The sequence below is a fragment of the Pseudorca crassidens genome, chromosome 18 (genome assembly GCF_039906515.1).
Source record: "Pseudorca crassidens isolate mPseCra1 chromosome 18, mPseCra1.hap1, whole genome shotgun sequence".
Classification (NCBI taxonomy): Eukaryota; Metazoa; Chordata; class Mammalia; order Artiodactyla; family Delphinidae; genus Pseudorca; species Pseudorca crassidens.
This window is the reverse complement of record NC_090313.1, coordinates 44895639-44918327: the sequence shown is the minus strand read 5'-3', so window position 1 is coordinate 44918327 and position 22689 is coordinate 44895639. Positions and strand designations below refer to the sequence as shown.

At 35.4% G+C, this 22689-nt stretch overlaps 1 pseudogene; it reads right to left on the bottom strand.

Moving 5' to 3' along the window:
• Positions 1-4680: 4680 nt before the first annotated feature.
• LOC137211131 (AP-1 complex subunit sigma-1A-like) lies at positions 4681-5682 on the bottom strand (annotated as a pseudogene).
• Between the last annotated feature and the right edge of the window lie 17007 nt (positions 5683-22689).

The following is a 22689-nucleotide window of genomic DNA, read 5'->3' as shown; positions in this document are numbered from 1 at the left end:
GTTGAAATCATGCCAAGCATTTTATCCAACCACAATGCTATGAGACTAGAAATCAACTACAAGAAAGCAACTGCAAAAAATACAAACATGGGGGCTTCCCTGGTGGCGCAGTGGTTGAAAGTCTGCCTGCTGATGCACGGGACATGGGTTCGTGCCCCAGTCTGGGAAGATTTCACATGCCGTGGAGTGACTGGGCCCATGAGCCATGGCCCCTGAGCCTGTGCATCCAGAGCCTGTGCTCCGCAACTAGAGGCCACAACAGTGAGAGGCCCGCGAACCACAAAAAACACGCATAAAAACAAACAAACATGTGGAGGCCAAACAACATGCTACTGAACAACAAATGGGTCACCGAATAAATCAAAGAGGAAATTAAAAAATACCTGGTGACAACAGAAAACAAAAATACAATAATCCAAATCTATGGGATGCAGTAAAAGCAGTTCTAAGAGCAAAGTTTATAGCAATACAAGCCTACCTTATGAAATAAGAATAATCTAAAACAATCGAATTTTACACCTAAATGAACTAGAGAAAGAAGGACAAACAAAATCAAAAATTAGTAGAAGAAAATAAATCATAAAGATCAGAGCAGAAATGCATGAAACAGATACTAAAAAAAAATTAGGAAAAATCAATGAAATAAGAGCTACTTCTTTAAAAGGATAAATAAGACTGATAAACTTTTAGCAAGACTCACCAGGAAAAAAAGAGAAGGCACAAATAAATAAAATCAGAAATGAAAGAAGACAAGTTACAACCCACACCACAGAACGACTAAGGATCATAAAAGATTACTACAAACAATTATACACCAATAAAATAGACAACCTAAGAAATTCCTAGAAGTATGCAATCTCTCACAACTGAATCTGGAAAAAATATAACATATGTGTAGGTCAATTACCAGTAATAAAATTGAATTGATAATAAAATAACTCCAAAAAAATTCAGGATCAGACAGTTTCACAGATGAATTCTACCAAACACTTAAAGAAGAATTAACTACTCCAAAAAATTGCAGAGGGTAGAATGTTTCCAAATTCATTCTATGAGGCCAGCATCACCCTGATACCAAAACAGAAAATATCACAAAAAAAAGCAAATTCCAGGTCAATATCACTAATGAACATAGTTGAAAAAATCTTCAACAAAATATTAGTAAACTGAATTCAACAATACATTAAAAGGATTATACAGCATGATCAAGTAGGATTTATCTCAGGGATGCAAGGAAAGATCAATATTCAAAAATCAGTCAATGTGATAAACTACATAACAAATTTAGAATAAGAATCATATGATCATCTCAATAGATGTAGAAAAAGCTTTTGACAAAATTCAACATTCATTTATGGTATAAACTCTTAACAAAGTAAGTATAGAGGGAATACAAATCAACATAATAAAGGCCATGTATGATAAACCTACAGCCAACATCATACTCAATGGTGAAAAGCTGAAAGCATTTCCTCTAAGATCAGGAACAAAACAAGGATGTCCAACTTCACTACTTTTATTCAACATAAGTATTAGAAGCCCTCATCACAGCAATAAGACAAGATATGGAAATAAAAAGAATCCAAATTGAAAAGGAAGAAGTAAAACTGTCACTGCTTTCAGATACAATAATACTATAAGTAGAAAATCTTAAAGATGCCACCAAAAACTATTTGGGCTAATAAATGAATTCAGTAAAGTTGCTGGATACAAAATTAACACACAGAAATCTGTCATATTTCTATACAATAACAACAAACTTTCAGCAAAGAAATGAAGAAAAATATCCCATTTACAACTGCATCAAAAAAGAATAAAATCCTTCAGAAAAAAATGTAACTAAGGAGATAAAAAGCCTGTACTCAGAAAATTATAAGGCACTGATAAAAGAAATTGAAGACAATACAAACAAATGGAAAGATATACCATACTCATGGATTAGAAGAATTAATTGTTAAAATGACCATACTAACCTAAACAATCTCCAGATTTAATACAATCCCTATCAAAATAACAATGGCACTTTTCACAGAAATAGAACAGATAATTTAAAATGTGTATGGAAACACAAAAGACCCTGAATAGCCAAAACAATGTTGAGAAAAAAGAACAAACCTGGGAGTATCACACTTTCTGATTTCAAACTACACTACATAACCACTGTAATCCAAACAATATGGCTCTGGCACAAAAACAGACACATAGATCAGTAGAAGAATAGAGAGCACAGAAATGAATGTACACTTCTATGGTCAAATATCTATGACAAAGTGGCAAGAATATAAAATGGGGAGAAAAAAATCCTCTTAAATAAATGGTGTAAGGAAAAATGGACAGCTACATGCAAAAGAATCAAATGTCTACTTTCTCACACCATATACGAAAAAAATAAAACTAAAAAAGATGTAAATATAAAACCTGCAATCATAAACTTCCTAGAAGAAAACCTAGGCAACAGAGTCTTTAACATAGACCTTAGCAACATTTTTTGGATCTGTCTCCTCAGGCAAGGGAACCAAATGCAAAAATAAACAAAAGGGACCACATTAAACTAAAAAGCTTTTGAACAGTGAAGGAAACTATCAACAAAAAGAAAAGGCAGCCTACTGAATGGGAGAAGATATTTGCAAATGATATATTTCATAAGGGTTTATTATCCATAACATACAAAAATCTCACACAAAAAAAGCAAACAATCCAGTTACAAAGTGGGCAAGGAACCTGAATTGACATTTTTCCAAAGAAGGCATAAAGATGGTCAGCAGACACATGAAAAATTGCTCAACATCACTTATCATCAAGGAAATGCAATTCAAAACCACAAAGGTATATGCTCTCACATCTGTCATAATGGCTATCATCAAAAAGAAAACAAATAACAAGTGCTGGTGAGGATGTGGAGAAAAGCAAACCTATTGGTGGGATTGTAAACTGGTACAGCCAATATGGAAAACAGTATGCAGATTCATCAAAAATTAAAAATAGAGCTACCATACCATCCAGGAATTCCACTTCTATATATTTTTCCAAAGGGGAAAAAAAAATAATTCAAAAAGATATTTGTACTCCTAAGCTCATTGTACCATTACTCACAATATCTAAGATATAGAAGCAACCTAAGTGCCCATCAATAGATGAATGGATAAAGAAATTTTGGTATTTATACATACAATGGTATATTACTTAGTCATAAGAAGAATGAAATCTTTCCATTTGCGACAACATGGATGGACCTAGAGTATTATGCTAAGTGAAATAAGTCAGAAAGAGAAAGACAAATATAGTATAACCTCACTTATATGTGGAATCTAAAAAACAAAAACAAAATTTATACATACAATGGTACATTACTTAGTCATAAGAAGAATGAAATCTTTCCATTTGCGACAACATGGATGGACCTAGAGGGTATTATGCTAAGTGAAATAAGTCAGAAAGAGAAAGACAAATACAGTATAACCTCACTTATATGTGGAATCTAAAAAACAAAACAAACAAAGAAAACAGACTCATAGATAAGAACAAACTAGTGTTTGCAAGAACCGGGGGTGGGGGGAGTTGGGGGCAAAATAGGTGAAGGGTATTAAAAGGTATTAATCTCCAGTTACAAAAAAAATAGCCATGTGGATGTAATATGCAGTACAAGGAATATCTTCAACAATATTATAATAATTTTGTATGAGGACAGATGGTTATGAGACTTATTGTGGTGATCATTTCTTAATTTATGCAAATGGAAACTCACTATGTAATACCCCTGAAACTAACATAATACTGTATCTCAAACGTATTTTAATTTACAAAGGCACAATTTTGCCATAGTCTGAACTTATTTTCACCTGTATAAGGATAAATAGAATGTATCTAAGGTTTCATCTTTGGAAGATTTAGAGTATTATGAAGAAATCAAAGAGATCTTAATGGCTTTCCCACCTGATATCCATTAGTTAAAAAACTTTGTGCTTTTCTTTTCATATCAGAGAAAAGGAAATAAAGTCAAACATTTCCTGTACCCACCCCTTAAACATGGAATGAAAGAGGGACTGGTCCCAGTCTCCCATTAAATCCACCCTTCACCCAACTCTCCCTTCCCTCAAAGCTGCAAGGTTAGAAAAAAATTATGTTGTTTCTCCCCTGGCAGTAGTCCCAGACCCCTTTGCAGCCAAGAAGGAAGGGGAGGGGCAGATGAGGGAGAAGGAGTTCTCTCCCACACAGAAGCCCTGCTCCCAGGCAGAGAAGCTACCCTGGCAGGCTGCTGGAGGGGTGGAGGTAGGTTTTGTGGCAGGGATTAGAGAAGAACCCTGAAATCTTTTCTTTAAACCTGATATATGTATGTATTTATAGTTATAAAGGAAGGGAGGAGTTTGGGGTAACATTAGTCCCTGAAAAGCAGGAAATGAAAGTCATATAACACCCCTGTCTTGGTCACATTTTCCTAACTTTTAGCTCCTAAAACCTTTGGTGGGAAAAGGGGAAACAGGAAGTGGGGAATGGAGGAAGGAAGGGAATGTTTGAGGATCTAAACCCACAGCTCACTCTGAAAGAAGGTGAGATAGCAGCGGCGGGGCTACTGGGTACCCCCATGAAAACAGCACTCAGAAAGACATATGAGAAGCAGCCACTCATACCCTGTCTCTCCACCACTTCCCACATTATCACCCAGCCAGGCAAGGGCTCTTCCTAACCCATCTTCTCCAGCATACTTCAAGGCTTCTCATCCTCCTCCTGCAGCTCGTCATCCACCTGCAGTCTTCATCACACTCTTCTTGGAGCTGTCCTGGACATCACCCTTCATCAAAAATGCATCTGAGATGAAACAGGCCTTCTCAAAGTTGAAGATGATGTCCAGCTTGAAGTATTTGTCCAGGAGCTCCACATATTGGTCAGTCAGTTCCAGAGTTGAAACCGTGTACAAACCCCTGTGTCCTTGTCTTTTGAAATAAAAGGCTGAACCAAGAGTTAATGATGGGGAAATGTGAAGATTGTGGAACAAACAATAGCTGTTGGGCTGGGGAACTGGTAACAATTTAGACTATAAATCTGCCACATAGCAGTTCCCTGAAAGATATAGATAAAGGCTTGACACACATTCCTAAGTAGTTTGTACAGGAAGCAGACCCCCACCAGATGAAAACTGCTGACTGCAAGAACATAGAACCTAGACTGGTGAACCAGAAGGTTGATGATGCTGACTCCCCATTACCTCATTACCAAGCAATCAGAAGAATGGACACAAGCTGATTACACCCTGCTCCTTGAACCATTACTGTAAGACTCCTCACTACGCCCTCCAGGACAGGACACACAGTCTTGAGGGCAATAGCCTGCTGTGGCCCCCTTTGCCTGGTAAAGCAATAAAGCTATTCTTTTCTGCTTCACCCAAAACTCTGTCTCTGAGATTCAATTCGGTGCCGGTGTAGAGAGGGCAGGTCTCAGCAACAGTGTGACGGGCTCATTGTCTTGACCCTTGATGGCACAGTAGAAATAGAGGCTATCATGTTTCTTATAGACGACTTTGACATTTCTTCACTCTAGGAAGTTGCATATCCTGAGCTTGCAAGCTAGAATAACCACACACGCTCCTGAACCATCTTCTTTTGCTTCATGTCTGACATGGCCAGATACCATTTTTTGCAGCCACAGCTTTCCCAGCAGGCTGAACATCAGCTTAAATCACATCATTTCACAGCTTCCAGGTCTGCACGTCCCTCTTAACACCATAGATGCCAGCTCCACTCCCTTACTTAACCTTTACTTATCTTGTTTTCTCCCTCTCACTTGAAGCCTAGCCTGCTCTGGAACCTTCTAAACAGTCTAACTCAAAGTAATAAAAGGTCAGAAGCGTATCTCCTTATTATGAGTGCCTTAGGGGCCAACAGTCTTTTGACAAGGCTAACTGCTCTCCTGATGCCTTTAACTGGAACCCATACGTCAGACTTGCTTGGGGCTTTCACATTCAGGGATCAGCTCCTACTGCCACAGCTGACATTTCTGTTTTGCCCATGAGCTGAACTTTGATGAACTTGGGAAATAATTTTTATTTTACAGTAAAGTATATATAAGGAAATTTCAGAGCAGCCAGTCTTATGATGTAGATGTCTTATGAATAAGCAAATACATCTTTTATCCAGTTTTCCAAAACATTTTTAGAGCTGACTTAAAATAATAGTAATTTAACTTGAATTGCTTTTGAAAGCAATACAAAGTCATTCTTTTCTCATGATTGCTTGATTCTAGATTTCAAATTTGTCTTTGTGTATAATTATAATCTCTCGAGTTTCCTTCACAAATGAAATAGCAGATGGATTCTGTAAAGCTTGTGTTATATACAGATGAATAATTTACACTATCAAGTATCTATTTCTCCAGCTAATCAAGGTTTTAAATAGTGAACAAAACTTTGTGTTATTGCAATAGCTGTGAATAAAACCTTGTGTTATTGCTACAAGAATGGAAACCATGTAATAATGTTCAGCATGTGACTTTTGGTACTAGAATGCTTGGGTTTTATCATGCTAAGTGAAGTAAGCCAGACAGAGAAAGACAAATATCATATGATATCAGTTTTATGTGAAATCTAAAATAAAAAAGATACAAATGAACTTATATACAAAACAGAAATAGACCCACAGACATAGAAAACAAACCTATGGTTACCAAAAGGGAAAGAGAGGGGAAGGGATAAATAAGGAGTTTGGGATTAACATATATCCAATACTATATATAAAATGGATAATCAACAAGTACCTACTGTTTAGAACAGAGGACTATACTTAATATTTTTTAATAACCTATGAGGAAAAAGAATCTGGAAAAAGTAGATATACATGTATGTATAAGTGAATCACTTTACTGTACACCTGAAAACTAACACAACATTGTAAATAAACTATACTTCAATTTAAAAAAAGGCAAAAAATAAACTGGAAAACAAAACAACAAAAAACAAAAGTAAAAATACTTGCTCCACAATTTACTAGGTGTGAGGCTATGAGAAAGCATTTCATTTAATTTTACCTCAGTTTCTTCATCAAAATGTACTTTATATTGCATCTGAAGCAGTTAGCATATTACTTGGCATGTAGTGTGTATTCATTAAACATTATTATTTACTTATTCCATTCCCACAGAGAGGTTTGGAGAGGGGTTAGGCTAAATAATTTGTGAGTTGCCTAGCTTTATTTTTCCTGTTACCAAAAATAAAATGATAGGTCCAGTGGGGTACTGAGTTGACTTCTATTGGGAAAACCGATTGTGAAATTTTCAGGAGTATGGGGAGTTTGTTGGTATTATGTTGGTAGCTTAAAATTGGCTATGATAGGAGTATTTAACCAATCATTCCCAAAAGGCAGTTGCTAAACATTTACCAGGATGATATTGAAGTTAGCTTTGTTATCCAAATCAGTAGTTTTCTCCTGCTCTGATCTAAAAGATCTTTAGACTGGTTATAGAAAATATTACATTCATTTAACAAAAAAGAAGAATTTGGAAATTTGGCAGTTTTCTTCAGTTTATAGAAACAATTTTCTATACTGTTAAATGTTTGTTTATAACAGGACTCAGACATTTACTCCAAGTTATTCATCCAAGAGAAATGAAGGCATCTGTACACAAAAAGAATTGTTCAAGAATTCCCTAGCAACATTATTCATTATGGCCAAAAACAGAGTTCTTTTAAAAGGAGACTATATTTAAAAATTGTTTTATACTCATACAAATGAATACTACACAATAATAAAAAGAAATGAATCACTGATTCTTAAAACAAAGTGAAAGAATCTAACAGAATTAGAGTTGATTGAAAGAAGCCAGACAAAAAAATGTGTAGCATATGACTTTATTTATATAAAGATTAAGACCAGACAAAAGTAATCTATAATGAGAGAAATTAAAACTGTTGTTGCTTTTGGTGGGTTGGAGTGGTAGTGGTAGTGATTGAGCAGAAGGAGAATGATAGAAATTTCTGGGATGATAGAAACATTCTATATCTTAAAATGGTTGTTGGCTGCATGGATACACATATTTATCATATGTTATCAAATGTACACTAAAGATCTGTACATTTGTACATTTTATTCTATATAAATTTTATCTCAATAAAGAAAAATAAAGCAATATATTTCAATAGAAACACTGATTAACAATAGAAATGGGTGATGACCAAATTTGACAATTATAAAATAAAGTTTGGAGGAATATATAACACTTATATAGAAAAAAGAAAGAACAAGATAACAATTAAGTGTACAATTTATCTAATCCTTCTTTCAGTTACTGGAAGTTTTTAAATTGTGTGATCTTGGGTAACTTACTTAACCTTATAAATATTTTGGTTTCTAATCTTCTAAAATTGGTTTAAATATAATATTTACCTCATAAGGTAGTTTGCTGGTAAATGAAATAATTCATCAAAAGAATTTAAGGTGCTTGTTTTTTAGTAAATGCTTAATAAATTATTTTATAGCTGTTTTTATTATTAAGATATAATTATAAAACTCAAAGAAAATATGTCCTGAATTTCCAGCTCCATCTCATGAAAATGCCAGAAAAAATGGAGCAGTAAAATGAACTAATAGATTAAATTTCCCTTGAGATGAATATTTGTAATCTTCTGATTAAAACAATCCAGGAAGTGTCAAATAAGAAAGAGGAAGCAAGCCTAATCAATCTTGCTGCAGTTTTAATTTTCAATTAAAAAGAGAAAGTATTATGCAAAAAAAAAAAAAAGGGAGAGTGATATGGTAGCTTTCGAATGGGTGAGAGCCAGATTGTCATCTTCCTTCTAACCAGCAATAATGTATATTCTAGAAAACAATGGATCAGTGCCTTCTAATGCACATGGAAAATAATTTTAAAGCTTGACTTCAATGTAGGAATAGAATAAAAATTTACAGTCATGCAAGTATCCAGAAATTTACTTCTGACATATTTTCCTTTTCTAGGAAAAAAAAATTTACCATTTTATACTGAGCATTAGTAGTAAACAATGAAGATGAGATGGGGGTTAATTTATTTCACTGTATATTTCTCTATACTTCTAAAAGAAAACTTTTTTACTATGGTTACATATTACTTTTATAATTACAAATAGATATTTAGAATGGTTAAATGTAGGTATCATATATTATTAAATATCATCTCTTTTCATCTGTTTTCCTAAATTAAGTATGTAGTCTAATTTATCCCTTGTGCCTTGAGGAACATGAATTATGATGGATGCTGCCACTATATTTTACATTCATATTTTTATAGAGGTAAAGTTAACATATTGATAAATTGCATTGTTCTTAGATGGTCAGTTTTATATGTACTGACTGTTGTATACAACCCTGTAGCTATCACATTCAATAAGATATAGAAAATTTCTATCACCCTCCAAAACTCTTTAATGTTTCCTATAACCTACTCCTCCATACCTCACTCCCTGCAGCCCCTGATCTGACTTCTATCACTAAAGACGACTTTTGTCTGTTACTTGAATTTCAAATATCTTACACGTTTGACTCTTGAACAAAGGGAGGGGGTTAGGGAAGCCAAAACACCAGGAGGTCGAAAATCTGCGTATAACTTTACAGTCGGCCCTCCATATCCACCACCCCCTGTTCTGCATCTGTGAATTCAACCAACTGTGGATCCTGTAGTACAGAAATACATATTTATTGGAAAAATTCCGTGTATAAGTGGACCCATGCAGTTAAAACCCCTGTTGTTCAAAGTTCAACTATATATAATATTTATTCCTTTGTGTCTGATTTCTTAGGCTGTATTTTTAATAAAATATTTGTCCATGTTGTTTTGAATACCTGTAGTTTATTCTTTTTTATGGCTAAGTAGTAATACATAATTTGAGTATATCACAAGTTTTTATCCAATTTGTCCATTTCTCTGTTAATGAGCATTAGGGTTGTTTCAAGTTTTTGTCTATTATGAATAAGAATGGTCTAAAAATGTTTGTGTGAGTGTTTTTGAGAACATATACTTTCATTGCTTTTTGGGTAAATGTGTAAGAGTGGAATTTCTGGCTCATAAGATATATATACATCTCTGACTCGTAAGATACATATTTATGTACATATGTATATATGTATATATATGTATTTTATAAGCCATATATAGATAGAAAATTGTATGTTTATGTAACAGCATATGTTATTTTGTTATACTGTTAAGAAATGCCAAACAATTCTTCAAAATGTTTGTACCACTTATCACTCCCACCAGCAGTGTGTGAGTTCCAGTTGCTCCACAACTTCACCAACCCTTTGTTAGACTTTTTAACTCTATGCATTCTAGTGGGTGGAAAATAGTAGTTCATTGTGATTTCAATTAGCACTATCATGATGGTCAAAGATGTTGAGCACTTTTTCATGAATTTATCAGTCATTTGTATGTCTTGCTTGGTGGTGTTTCAGTTCAAGTTTTTGCCCATATTTATTGCATATTTTTGCTGTTGATTTGTAAGAGTCTTTTATATAGTATGGATATATATTCAGAATATGAGACATTTGTCAAACATATGTAAGGCAAATTGTATCTATTTTTCTTTTCTGTGGCTTATATCCTCCTTTTCTTAGCAGTATTTTTTAATTAACTGAAATTTTAGTTTGAGTGAAGTTCAATTCTTATTTTTTTCTTATATCAGTCCTTTTTGTGACTTGTTAATAAATCTTCATCTACCTAGCAAAGATGTATTTCTTAAACTTCTGGATTTCAGGTGGAAATATTTTACCATCCTAATTACTTTTCACTTCTCAATGATTGTCCACATCCACCTTTTCATTCAAAGAATGGGATACAGCAAATTGAAATAATCAATGACAGCACCTTTCTACTAGAAGTTGCTAAATAAGTGTGGTTTCTCCAAAAGATTATTAAAATTCCAAAGCACCTTCACAATGTTTTAGTAGGTTACATTTTTGTGGAGGACATTATATTTGAAATATTTCCCTCAGAAAAGGAGAGAAGAAATATTACATTTTAAGGCAAATTTTTTACAAAGCATTTTATGTGGATATAAAACCCCAAATACACATTTGGTTGGCTGGGAAACTCTTTCAACTTCACAGGCTAATGATGTAATTAAAAGTTACAAAAAATTTAATCTGTAAAGTATTTTAAGGCTATGATTATACAAATGCAAACTCATGTCTATTTTGCAGAATACATAGAGTAGCTACAGATAGATTTAAATTCATACTAAAATAGGAAAGCACAAACCTTCTTGGCAATGCTGTTTTTTTTCCCTAAGAACCAAAGAGATTTGGTTCCGTATAGTCAAAAGCAATTTTATAAGGCAACATCTTACAATTTCAAAGTGCCGCTTAATTGTGTAACACAAGTAAAACAACAATTTGAATTCCTAATTGGAAGTGGCATTGCTTTTTAGCACATCTTAATACTTTCATCTGCTGGCCAGATGATGTGAAAAGATTTTTAAAAAGTAATCGGTGCCCCCAAACCAAAGAAAATCTTTGTCCAAATGCTTATCTTTCCTGAAATTCAAAACTCTGAAAGCAAAATATCATTCTTTTACTCTTTTATCATATGTATTTTTAATATATATAAACCCACACACTGTATATAAGCTTACTATATTTTAGGGTATATATGAATAAACAGAACACTGATGGATGATCATGCTTTATTGTTCTGTCCCTGATTTCTGAAAAACAACCAAGGAATTTGTCATCTCAAGGTCAGGATTATTAAACTACTATTTTTTTCCCAAAATGAACTAAAATCTGTAATGACTGATGTGCCTGAAGTTGTCTCATAAGGCTCCCAAGTGGGATGTGTGATCCTTGGTTTCTGTTTTTAGTTGATCCTGAAATTCAGAATCTTAATTTTTTTCTTCTCACTTTATCTGTAATAATTGCTTTTTACAGTTACTTATTAAAAATTTCTAAGTGTAGGTATTTAGAAATCTAAGCAGATTCAAGATCTTATATGTGTTCAGTAAACCATTTCAGGCTTTCCAAAGCTTGGATTATTAATAGTGATAGTCCTTGATCAAGGACTTCTATGTGATTTCCAACAAGAGTAGAGAAAACAAAGGCAGTTGCTGAAATGACATTTTTGTTTGTGAGCTGGTTGAAATCATTAAGTTTTTTAATCTCTTATATTGTACCCAGAATGTTCATATTCTGAGACATGGTCCAGAGATACCACATAACCTTGTATAATTTACTCTTGGCTCTGGAAGTATCAGTTTTTATATCTTTTACCCTTTGAGTATGAAATGCTCAAATTTTAAAAGTATTTTCAGAAGCACCATATTTAACCAATTTTGCACATCCCAGAGCAAGAAAGAATGTCAGCAACCACCTTAATTTTGAGGAAGGTATATCATGTAGCCTAGTGTGTAAATTACTTTGTTAGAATGTTGTCATAGTTACACTAGAAATAAGAATTTGTACCAGAAACATAGACCAATTATTAACTTTATATTATCAAATAATACAATAGTAAAGATGATATGGCAAGATTTAATTTTATTTGCCAGGTTCAAAAAATATATTCCACATATCTTGATTTTAGTTACTTATTTTGCCACATCTCATTCTTTTTCATCTCCTAGAGCATAACGGGGAAATAGGAGGCACTATATAAAGTGAATACACATGCAAGGAAAAAGCAAAGAGTGCCTAGGGAAATTAGGGAAGACTTCTGAGAGCCCTGGGTTGTGACCAGGACAATAGGCTTTTTCCAGGTGGACAATGCACTTATAATTATTCTTTATACTCTCCCCATCCAGCTGTTTTGTTTGTGAGTTTTGTTTAACGTGTTGATTTTTATACTTGTAATATTTTTTCCTCCCTGTATATTGCGCATTGGGGAAAATTGTTACTGCAACAATTCCACACTGGTTACTTCAGATGCCCAAAGGGTATAAGGGTGAAGAATTTGTGGAGGCTTTTCTTCCATGACACAGGAAAGTTTATTCCTATAAACTTTCTCAAATCCCATTTGTCAAAACATCTCTTTCTCTCTTATAATTGTTAAATCTCTAGTGAGCATTTATTATACATGAAACAGTGTAAGGAAATAATCATCTTTCATGTGCTTTTTTGTAAGCAAGTTGTTCTAATTAATCTTATGTCTAAAAAATAGCTTCTTATATTCTTTCTACAACTACAAACATATAGAAAAAAATTCCTGGAAATATCAACTCAATAATTTTCATGAGGCATATTAGTAAGTATCATCATCCCATCACTATTATTTTGCACTTACTCAGCTTCTAGTGTAATCTGATTTAATTCTTCTTCAGACTTAGTTATCATCCCTTTTTTCAATGGTTAAGTTATGTATTAAGATTTGTGAAATTCTAATCAACTGCACAGAAAGAGAACTGTTATATATTTCACATTAAGACTACAAAAATAATAACATTTCCTGAATCTAATATGGAGAAAAAGTGATATGAAATATTTGTTTTAATGTATTTTAAATATCACTTTTCCATAAGATGTGACTGAATTTCAGCAAATCGTGTTCATGGAAAAAGCAATGTGAGATTTAAAAGATGAAATTAGACTATTAAATTGCAATAATTTATTTGTTATATTTCATGTGCTTTTTTGTAAGAAAGTTGAATCACAGATCATATAAAATTATTTTTAACCAAATGACAAAGAATCTAGAATTTAAAGTAGAAGAAAGAATTTTTACTTAATGAATTTTCTATTAAGATCGCTGTGCTTCCTAAGGAAGGCATTATATCTAATCATCTGATTTTCATGCTAATTTTGCAGACAAGATGCATGTTTTTGCAAATTGTTTGTAGAACAACAACTAAGAAAAGCTTTAAACTGAAAAAAATTTCCATTTTGAAACTTATGGTAAGTATTTAATATAATAATTACTTGATTGCATGGAATGCAATTCACCTTCTGAAATATATGACTTGGTTTGAGCATCCAATGACTAAGGGTTTAGTTAAGAGTACAGATGAACTTATTTTTTAATGTATTAGTTGACTCTCCATTTCTGTTCATTTAGCTTTCCCCTGACAATGTTGAACTTTATCTGAGCCAAATGTTCCTGGAAAATAGCAACAGTTAAGAAACACCCTTCCACAGCCCCTACCTATCTTGTGTTCTAGGAAATGGCTTACTGCAAAAAAATAGCCCAATGTGACTTAGATGAGGTTCATGGGTGACTCTCCTGTTTACATATGACAAGGCTAGACACAGACCTTTCAAATGCCTATTCTTTGGCATTTGTAGCTAAATGAGTAGCTACACTCTCACTGACCAATATGGACAAAATGCCTGGTAAACTGAATTGACTGAAATTTTGTCAGTTTTCCCCAAGCCTCTGAACTTTGATCTCTCCTCTGTGATTCCCTCCTGAGAATCAGCTGACTTCGAAAACACTTTGCTGATCAACTGTCTGAACACAACACTTGCTTGTCTCATGCCCCCACAACACTTGCTTGTCTCATGCCCTCACAATGGGTTCTTTCTAGTTTTGTTTACTCATCCCTATAAGTAAACTTTATTTCTGCCTGATCTTTAACAGGCTTATAGATCTCAAAATTTCAGAGTGTTTCTATTGTCATAGTCTCCCTTCCCCTTTTAGTCGGGACTAAATAGTCTTTTTTTCCTTACCTAAGCCTGGATTTGATTTTAATTGATAATCCCCTTCTTAAATTGTGATTGTGTTTTGACTTAGCATTAAGAAAAATGGTTACAGACAATAATTCATGCAAATCCATCTGCATAAATTAGAAATAGAATCACTCTCAAATTTTGAAAGTTTAACCTATGTATTTTTAGGAAGAAGGATAATCAGAATAATATAATCTTCATTTTAATTCTGACCTAGGTTTCAAAACACTCAATTATATCAATTTGCTATTATAATGATATGAAAAAGTGATCAGTATCATAAAATTGCAATAGAAAAGGAAGCAAACTCTTTATTTTGCATGTTAGGGTAGAGTTCTGGTTTAAATGTGTGGATTGGGAAAGCTAACCTGCCTTTGAGGGGAAAGCTTTAACTGTAATCAGAGGCCCTTCTGTGTATAGGGTGTGACAAGTCAGGAAAGAAGACAGGAAGCCATCAAGTATACAGTTTATTATATTATATCCCAAGTACCTAGCCCAAAACATGGCACATAGTGTATACTAATGCAATATTTACAGAATAAATTTGTAATATCTCTTTGATACAAGCATACTTTATTTATTATTTTATTTCACTCAAAAAACATGATGTCAGTTCTTAGGATAAGATCGACAAAAGGGAAAACATGCATATTTATTTACTGAAGAAAGGAAAAGGGATGTTAAGGAAATGGGAAAATCACAGGTATGTCTATATCATTAATTTTCAAGTCCAATAAACAACTCTAAATTTTATGTTTGGTCATGTTGAGATGAAGTCTTACATGACATTATATATTTTTCTGGTCATTTTTATTTTGAATTTACAAACTGAAGTCATTGCATAATTTAATGAATAAATAAGCTGATGTTATGATGGTGTTTTGTGAATTAGTAAATGATTAAAAAGTTCAATCCAATATGAGTAACAATTTCAAAATTAGAGTCAAAACCAATTTGTTAAGAACCACAATCTGGACCCTTAAAAAATTGTCCCAAAATGTAGGATGACAAGTTTATTGTCATCTGTAGCACTGGCCACTGCTGGTGTCCTCCCCATCTCAAAGTGTACCCTTTATTTGCACTTCCAAATTATAAAAGTAGGCAGCTTTTATGATATTGTTTATTTATGGAAATTTATTATGAATGTTATGCACATACTTATCCTACAAAAGACCTGTCCCTCTAACCCTCTTCTTATTCCCTCCCACACTGTACTATGTTGATAGCATTGCCTCAAAATTTATTTCCATTGGGAACCTCAGAATGTTAGGAAATAACGTCTTTGCATAAGTAATCAAGTTCCATGAGATCATACTGAATTAGGGTGAGCCCTAAATTTAATGTGACTGGTGTCCTTATAAGAACAGAGACATTTGGATATAGAAACACAGACATGCATCAGGAAAAGCAAGGGTTGCCAGCAACCACCAGAAGCTAGAACAGACAAGGAAGGATTATTTTCTTGAGATTTAGGAGGGAACATGACACCTTGATCTGGAATTCTAGTCTCCAGAACTGCTAGGGAATAAATATCTGTTATTTTAAGCCACCCAGTTTGTCGTACTTTGCAATGGCAGCCATTGGAAACTAACATAACCCATACAGAAAAGAACCCTTATGTAGGGTGTTCAGGAAAGGGATTTTGTAAAGATGAGTAAAACGAGAGAATTCTAGGAACTCTCATCACTCACAGAGTGTCATATGCTTCTAAGGGCTGACAGTGAGTGTTTTTTGACTGTGAAGGATGGCCTTCTGTTGACTGATTCCTTCTGTTAAAAGGGAATAGAACTACTGTACCACCCAGCAATTCCACTCTTGGGTATATATCTGAAGGTAACAAAAACAGTAATTTGAAAAGATACATACATCCCAATGTTCATAACTGCACTATTTACAGTAGCCAAGATATGGAAAAAACCTAAGTGGGAAAGAGGGGGAAGATGGCAGAAGAGTAAGATGTGGAGATCACCTTCCTCCCCACAGATACATCAAAAATACATCTACACGTGGAACAACTACAGAACACCTACTGAATGCTGGCAGAAGACCTCAGACCTCACAAAAGGTAAGAAACTCCCCACGTACCTGGGTAGGGCAAAAGAGAAAAGAATAAACAGAGACAAAAGAATAGGGATGGGACCTGCATCAGTGGGAGGGAGCTGTGAAGGAGGAAAGGTTTCCACAAACTAGGAAGCCCCTTTATGGGTGGAGACTGCGGGTGGTGGAGGGGGAAAGCTTCAGAGCCAAGGAGGAGAGCGCAGCCACAGGGGTGCAGAGGACAAAGCAGAGAGACTCCCTCTCAGAGGATAGGTGCCGACCAGCACTCACCAGCCCAAGAGGCTTGTCTGCTCACCCGCTGGGGCGGGCGGAGCTGGGAGCTGAGGCTGCGGCTTCCATCAGATCACAGGGAGAGGACTGGGGTTGGCGTCGTGAGCACAGCCTGAAGGGGTTAGTGCGCCACGGTGAGCCGGGAGGGAATCCGGGGAAAAATCTGGACCTGCTGAAGAGGTAAGAGACTTTTTCTTCCCTCTTTGTTTCCTGGTGCGTGAGGTGAGGGGATTAAGAGCGCTGCGTAAAGGAGCTCCAGAGACAGGCGCGAGCACTGGCTAACAACGAGGACCCCAGAGATGGGCATGAGATGTTAAGACTGTGGCTGCCACCACCAAGAAGCCTGTGTGAGAGCACAGGTCACTCTCCACACTTCCACTTCCAGGATCCTGTAGCCTGCCACTGCCAGGGTCCTGTGATCCAGGGACAACATCCCCGGAAGAACGCATGGTGCACCTCAGGTGCAACGTCCCGCTCGCCTCTGTTGCCGCAGGCTCGCCCCGCATCTGCACCGCTCCCTCCCACCGGCATCAGTGAGCCAGAGCCCCCGAGTTAGCTGCTCCTTTAACCCCATCCTGTCTGAGCGAAGAACAGACACCCTCAGGCAACCTACACACAGAGGCGGAACCAATTCCAAAGCTGAGTCCCAGGAGCTGTGCAAACAAAGAAGAGAAAGGGAAATCTCTCCCAGCAGCCTCAGGAGCAGCGGATTAAATCTCCACACTCAACTTGATGTACACTGCATCTGTGGAATAACTGAATAGAAAACGAATCATCCCAAATTGAGGAGGAGGACTCTGAGAGCAAGATTTATTATTTTTTCTCCTTTCCTCTTTTTGTGAGTGTGTATGTGTATGCTTCTCTGTGGGATATTGTCAGTATAGCTTTGCTTTCACCAGTTGTCCTAGGGTTCTATCTGTCCATATTTTTGTGTGGGTGTTTGTTTTTTTCTATTTAAAAAAAATATATTTTCTTAATATTTTTATTTTAATAACTTTATTTTATCTTAATTTATTTTATTTTCTCTTCTTTCTTTCTTTCTTTCTTTCTTTCTTTCTTTCTTTCTTTCTTTCTTTCTTTCTTTCTTTCTTTCTTTCTTTCTTTCTTTTCTCCCTTTTATTCTGACACATGTGGATGAAAGGCTGTTGGTGCTTCAGCCAGGAGTCACTGCTGTGCCTCTGACGTGGGAGAACAAACTTCAGGACACTGGTCCACAAGAGACTTCACAGCTCCATGTAATATCAAACAGCAAAAATCTCCCAGAGATCTCCATCTCAACACCAACACCCAGCTTCACTCAACGACCAGCAAGCAACAGTGCTGGACACCCTATACCAAACAAGTAGCAAGACAGGAACACAACCCCACCCATTAGCAGAGAGGCTGCCTAAAATCATAAAAAGTCCACAGACACCCCAAAACACACCACCAGACAAGGACCTGACCACCAGAAAGACAAGATCCAGCTTCATCCACCAGAACACAGGCACTAGTCCCCTCCACCAGGAAGCCTACACAACCCACTGAACCAACCTTAGCCACTGGGGACAGACACCAAAAACAACAGGAACTATGAACCTGCAGCCTGCAAAAAGGAGACCCCAAACACACTAAGATAAGCAAAATGAGAAGACAGAAAAACACACAGCAGATGAGGAAGCAAGATAAAAACCCACCAGACCTAACAAATGAAGAGGAAATAGGCAGTCTACCTGAAAAATAATTCAGAATAATGATAGTAAAGATGATCCAAAATCTTGGAAATAGAATAGAAAAAATGCAAGAAACATTTAACAAGGACCTAGAAGAACTAAAGATGAAACAAGCAATGATGAACAACACAATAAATAAAATGAAAAATACTCTAGAAGGGTTCAATAGCAGAATAAAAGAGGCAGAAGAATGGATAAGTGACCTGGAAGATAAAGTAGTGGAAATAACTACTGCAGAGCAGAATAAAGAAAAAAGAATGAAAAGAAATGAGGACAGTCTCAGAGACCTCTGGGACAACATTAATCGCACCAACATTCGAATAATAGGGGTTCCAGAAGAGGAAGAGAAAAAGAAAGGGACTGAGAAAATATTAGAAGAGATTATAGTTGAAAACTTCCCTAATATGGGAAAGGAAATAGTTAATAAAGTCCAGGAAGCACAGAGTACCATACAGGATAAATCCAAGGAGAAAGAGGCCGAGATACATATTAATCAAACTGTCAAACATTAAATACAAAGAAAACATATTAAAAGCAGCAAGGGAAAAACAACAAATAACACACAAGGGAATCCCCAAAAGGTCAACAGCTGATCTTTCAGCAGAAACTCTGCAAGCCAGAAGGGACTGGCAGGACATATTTAAAGTGATGAAGGAGAAAAACCTACATCCAAGATTACTCTACCCAGCAAGGACCTTATTCAGATTTGATGGAGAAATTAAAACATTTACAGGGAAGCAAAGCTGAAAGAGTTCAGCACCAACAAACCAGCTTTACAACAAATGCTAAAGGAACTTCTTTAGGCAAGAAACACAAGAGAAGGAAAAGACCTACAATAACAAGCCCAAAACAATTAAGAAAATGGGAATAGGAACATACATATCGATAATTACCTTAAATGTAAATGGATTAAATGCTCCCACCAAAAGACACAGACTGGCTGAATGGATACAGAAACAAGACCCATATATATGCTGTGTACAAGAGACCCACTTCAGACCTAGGGACACATACAGACTGAAAGTAAGGGGATGGAAAAAGATATTCCATGCAAATGGAAACCAAAAGAAAGCTGGAGTAGTAATTCTCCTATCAGACAAAATAGACTTTAAAATAAAGACTCTTAGAAGAGGCAAAGAAGGACAGTACATAATGATCAAGGGATCAATCCAAGAAAAAGATATAATAATTGTAAATATTTATGCACCCAACATAGGAGCACCTCAATACATAAGGCAAATACTAACAGCCTAAACTGTTAAACTAACAGCCTAACTAAAGGGGAAATCGACAGTAACACATTCATAGTAGGGTACTTTAACACCCCACTTTCACCTATGGACAGATCATCCAAAATGAATATAAGTAAGGAAACACCAGCTTTAAGTGATACATTAAAAAAGATGGACTTGATATTTATAGGACATTCCACCCAAAAACAACAGAATACACATTTTTCTCTAGTGCTCATGGAACATTCTCCAGGATAGATCATACCTTGGGGCACAAATCAAGCCTTGGTAAATTTAAGGAAATTGAAATTGTATCAAGTACCATTTCCAACCACAACACTCTGAGACTAGATATCAGTTACAGGAAAAGATCTGTAAAAAATACAAACATATGGAGGCTAAACAATACACTACTTAATAACGAAGTGATCACTGAAGAGATCAAAGAGGAAATCAAAAAATACCTAGAAATAAATGACAATGGAGAAACGATGACCCAAAACTTATGGGATGCAGCAAAAGCAGTTTTAAGAGGGAAGGTTATAGCAATACAAGCCCACCTTAAGAAACAGGAAACGTCTTGAATAAACAACCTAACATTGCACCTAAAGCAATTAGAGAAAGAAGAACAAAAAAACCCCAAAGCTAGCAGAAGGAAAGAAATCATAAACATCAGATCAGAAATAAATGAAAGAGAAATGAAGGAAAATATAGCAAAGATCCATAAAACTAAAAGCTTGTTCTTTGAGAAGATAAACAAAATTGATAAACCATTAGCCAGACTCATCAAGAAAAATAGGGAGAAGGCACAAACCAATAGAATTAGAAATGTAAAAGGAGAAGTAACAACTGACACTGCAGAAATAAAGATCATGAGAGATTACTACAAGAAACTCTATGCCAATAAAATGGACAACGTGGAAGAAATGGACAAATTCTTAGAAATGCACAACCTGCCAAGACTGAACCAGGAAGAAATAGAAAATATGAACAGATCAATCACAAGCACTGAAGTTTAAACTGTGATTAAAATCTTCCAGCAAACAAATGCCCAGGATCAGATGGCTTCACAGGAGAATTCTACTAAACATTTAGAGAAGAACTAACACGTATCCTTCTCAAACTCTTCCAAAACATAGCAGAGGGAAGAACATTCCCAAACTCATTCTACGAGGCCACCATCACCCTGCTACCAAAACCAGGCAAGGATGTCACAAAGAAAGGAAACTACAGGCCAATATCACTGATGAACATAGATGCAAAAATCCTCAACAAAATACTAGCAAACAGAATCCAATAGCACATTAAAAGGATCATACACCATGATCAAGTGGGGTTTATCCCAGGAATGCAAGGATTCTTCAAGATATGCAAATCAGTCATGGTGATACACCATAATAACAAATTGAAGGAGAAAAACCATATGACCATCTCAATAGATGCAGAGAAAGCTTTCGACAAAATTCTACACCAATTTATGATAAAAACCCTCCAGAAAGTAGGCATACAGGGAAATTTCCCAAACATAATAAAGGCCATATATGACAAACCCACAGCCAACATCATCTTCAATGGTGAAAAACTGAAAGCATTTCCACTGAGATCAGGAACAAGAAAAGGTTGCCCACTCTCACCACTCTTCTTATTCAACATAGTTTTGGAAGTTCTAGCAACAGCAATCAGAGAAGAAAAGGAAATAAAAGGAATCCAAATTGGAAAAGAAGAAGTAAAGCTGTCACTGTTTGCAGATGACATGATACTATACATAGAGAATCCTAAACATGCTACCAGAAAACTACTAGAGCTAATCAATGAATTTGGTAAAGTAGCAGGATACAAAATTAATGCACAGTAATCTCTTGCATTCCTATACACTAATGATGAAAAATCTAAAAGTGAAATCAAGAAAACACTCCCATTTACCATTGCAACAAAAAGAATAAAATATCTAGGAATAAACCTACCTAAGGAGACAAAAGACCTGTATGCAGAAAATTATAAGACACTGATGAAAGCAATTAAAGATGATAGAAATAGATGGAGAGATATACCATGTTCTTGGATTGGAAGAATCAACACTGTGGAAATGACTCTACTACCCAAAGCAATCTACACATTCAATGCACACCCTATCAAACTACCAGTGACATTTTTCACAGAACTAGAAGAAAAAAATTCACAATTTGTATGGAAACACAAAAGACCCCGAATATCCAAAGCAATCTTGAGAACAAAAAACTGAGCTCGAGGAATCAGGCTCCCTGACTTCAGACTATACTGCAGAGCTACAGTAATCAAGACAGTATGGTACTGACACAAAAACAGAAAGATAGATCAATGGAACAGGATAGAAAGCCCAGAGATAAACCCACGCACATATGGTCACCTTATCTTTGATAAAGGAGGCCAGAATATACAGTGGAGAAAAGACAGCCTCTTCAATAAGTGGTGCTGGGAAAACTGGACAGGTACATGTAAAAGTGTGAAATTAGAGCACTTCCTAACCCCATACAAAAAAACAAGCTCAAAATGGATTAAAGACCTAAATGTAAGGCCAGAAACTATGAAACTGTTAGAGGAAAACATAGGCAGAACACTCTATGACATAAATCACAGCAAGATCCTTTTTGATCCACATCCTAGAGTAATGGAAATTAAAACAGAAATAAACAAATGGGACCTAATGAAACTTCAAAGCTTTTGCACAGCAAAGGAAACCATAAACAAGACCAAAAGACAACCCTCAGAATGGGAGAAAATATTTGCAAATGAAGTAACTGATAAAGGATTAATCTCCAAAATTTA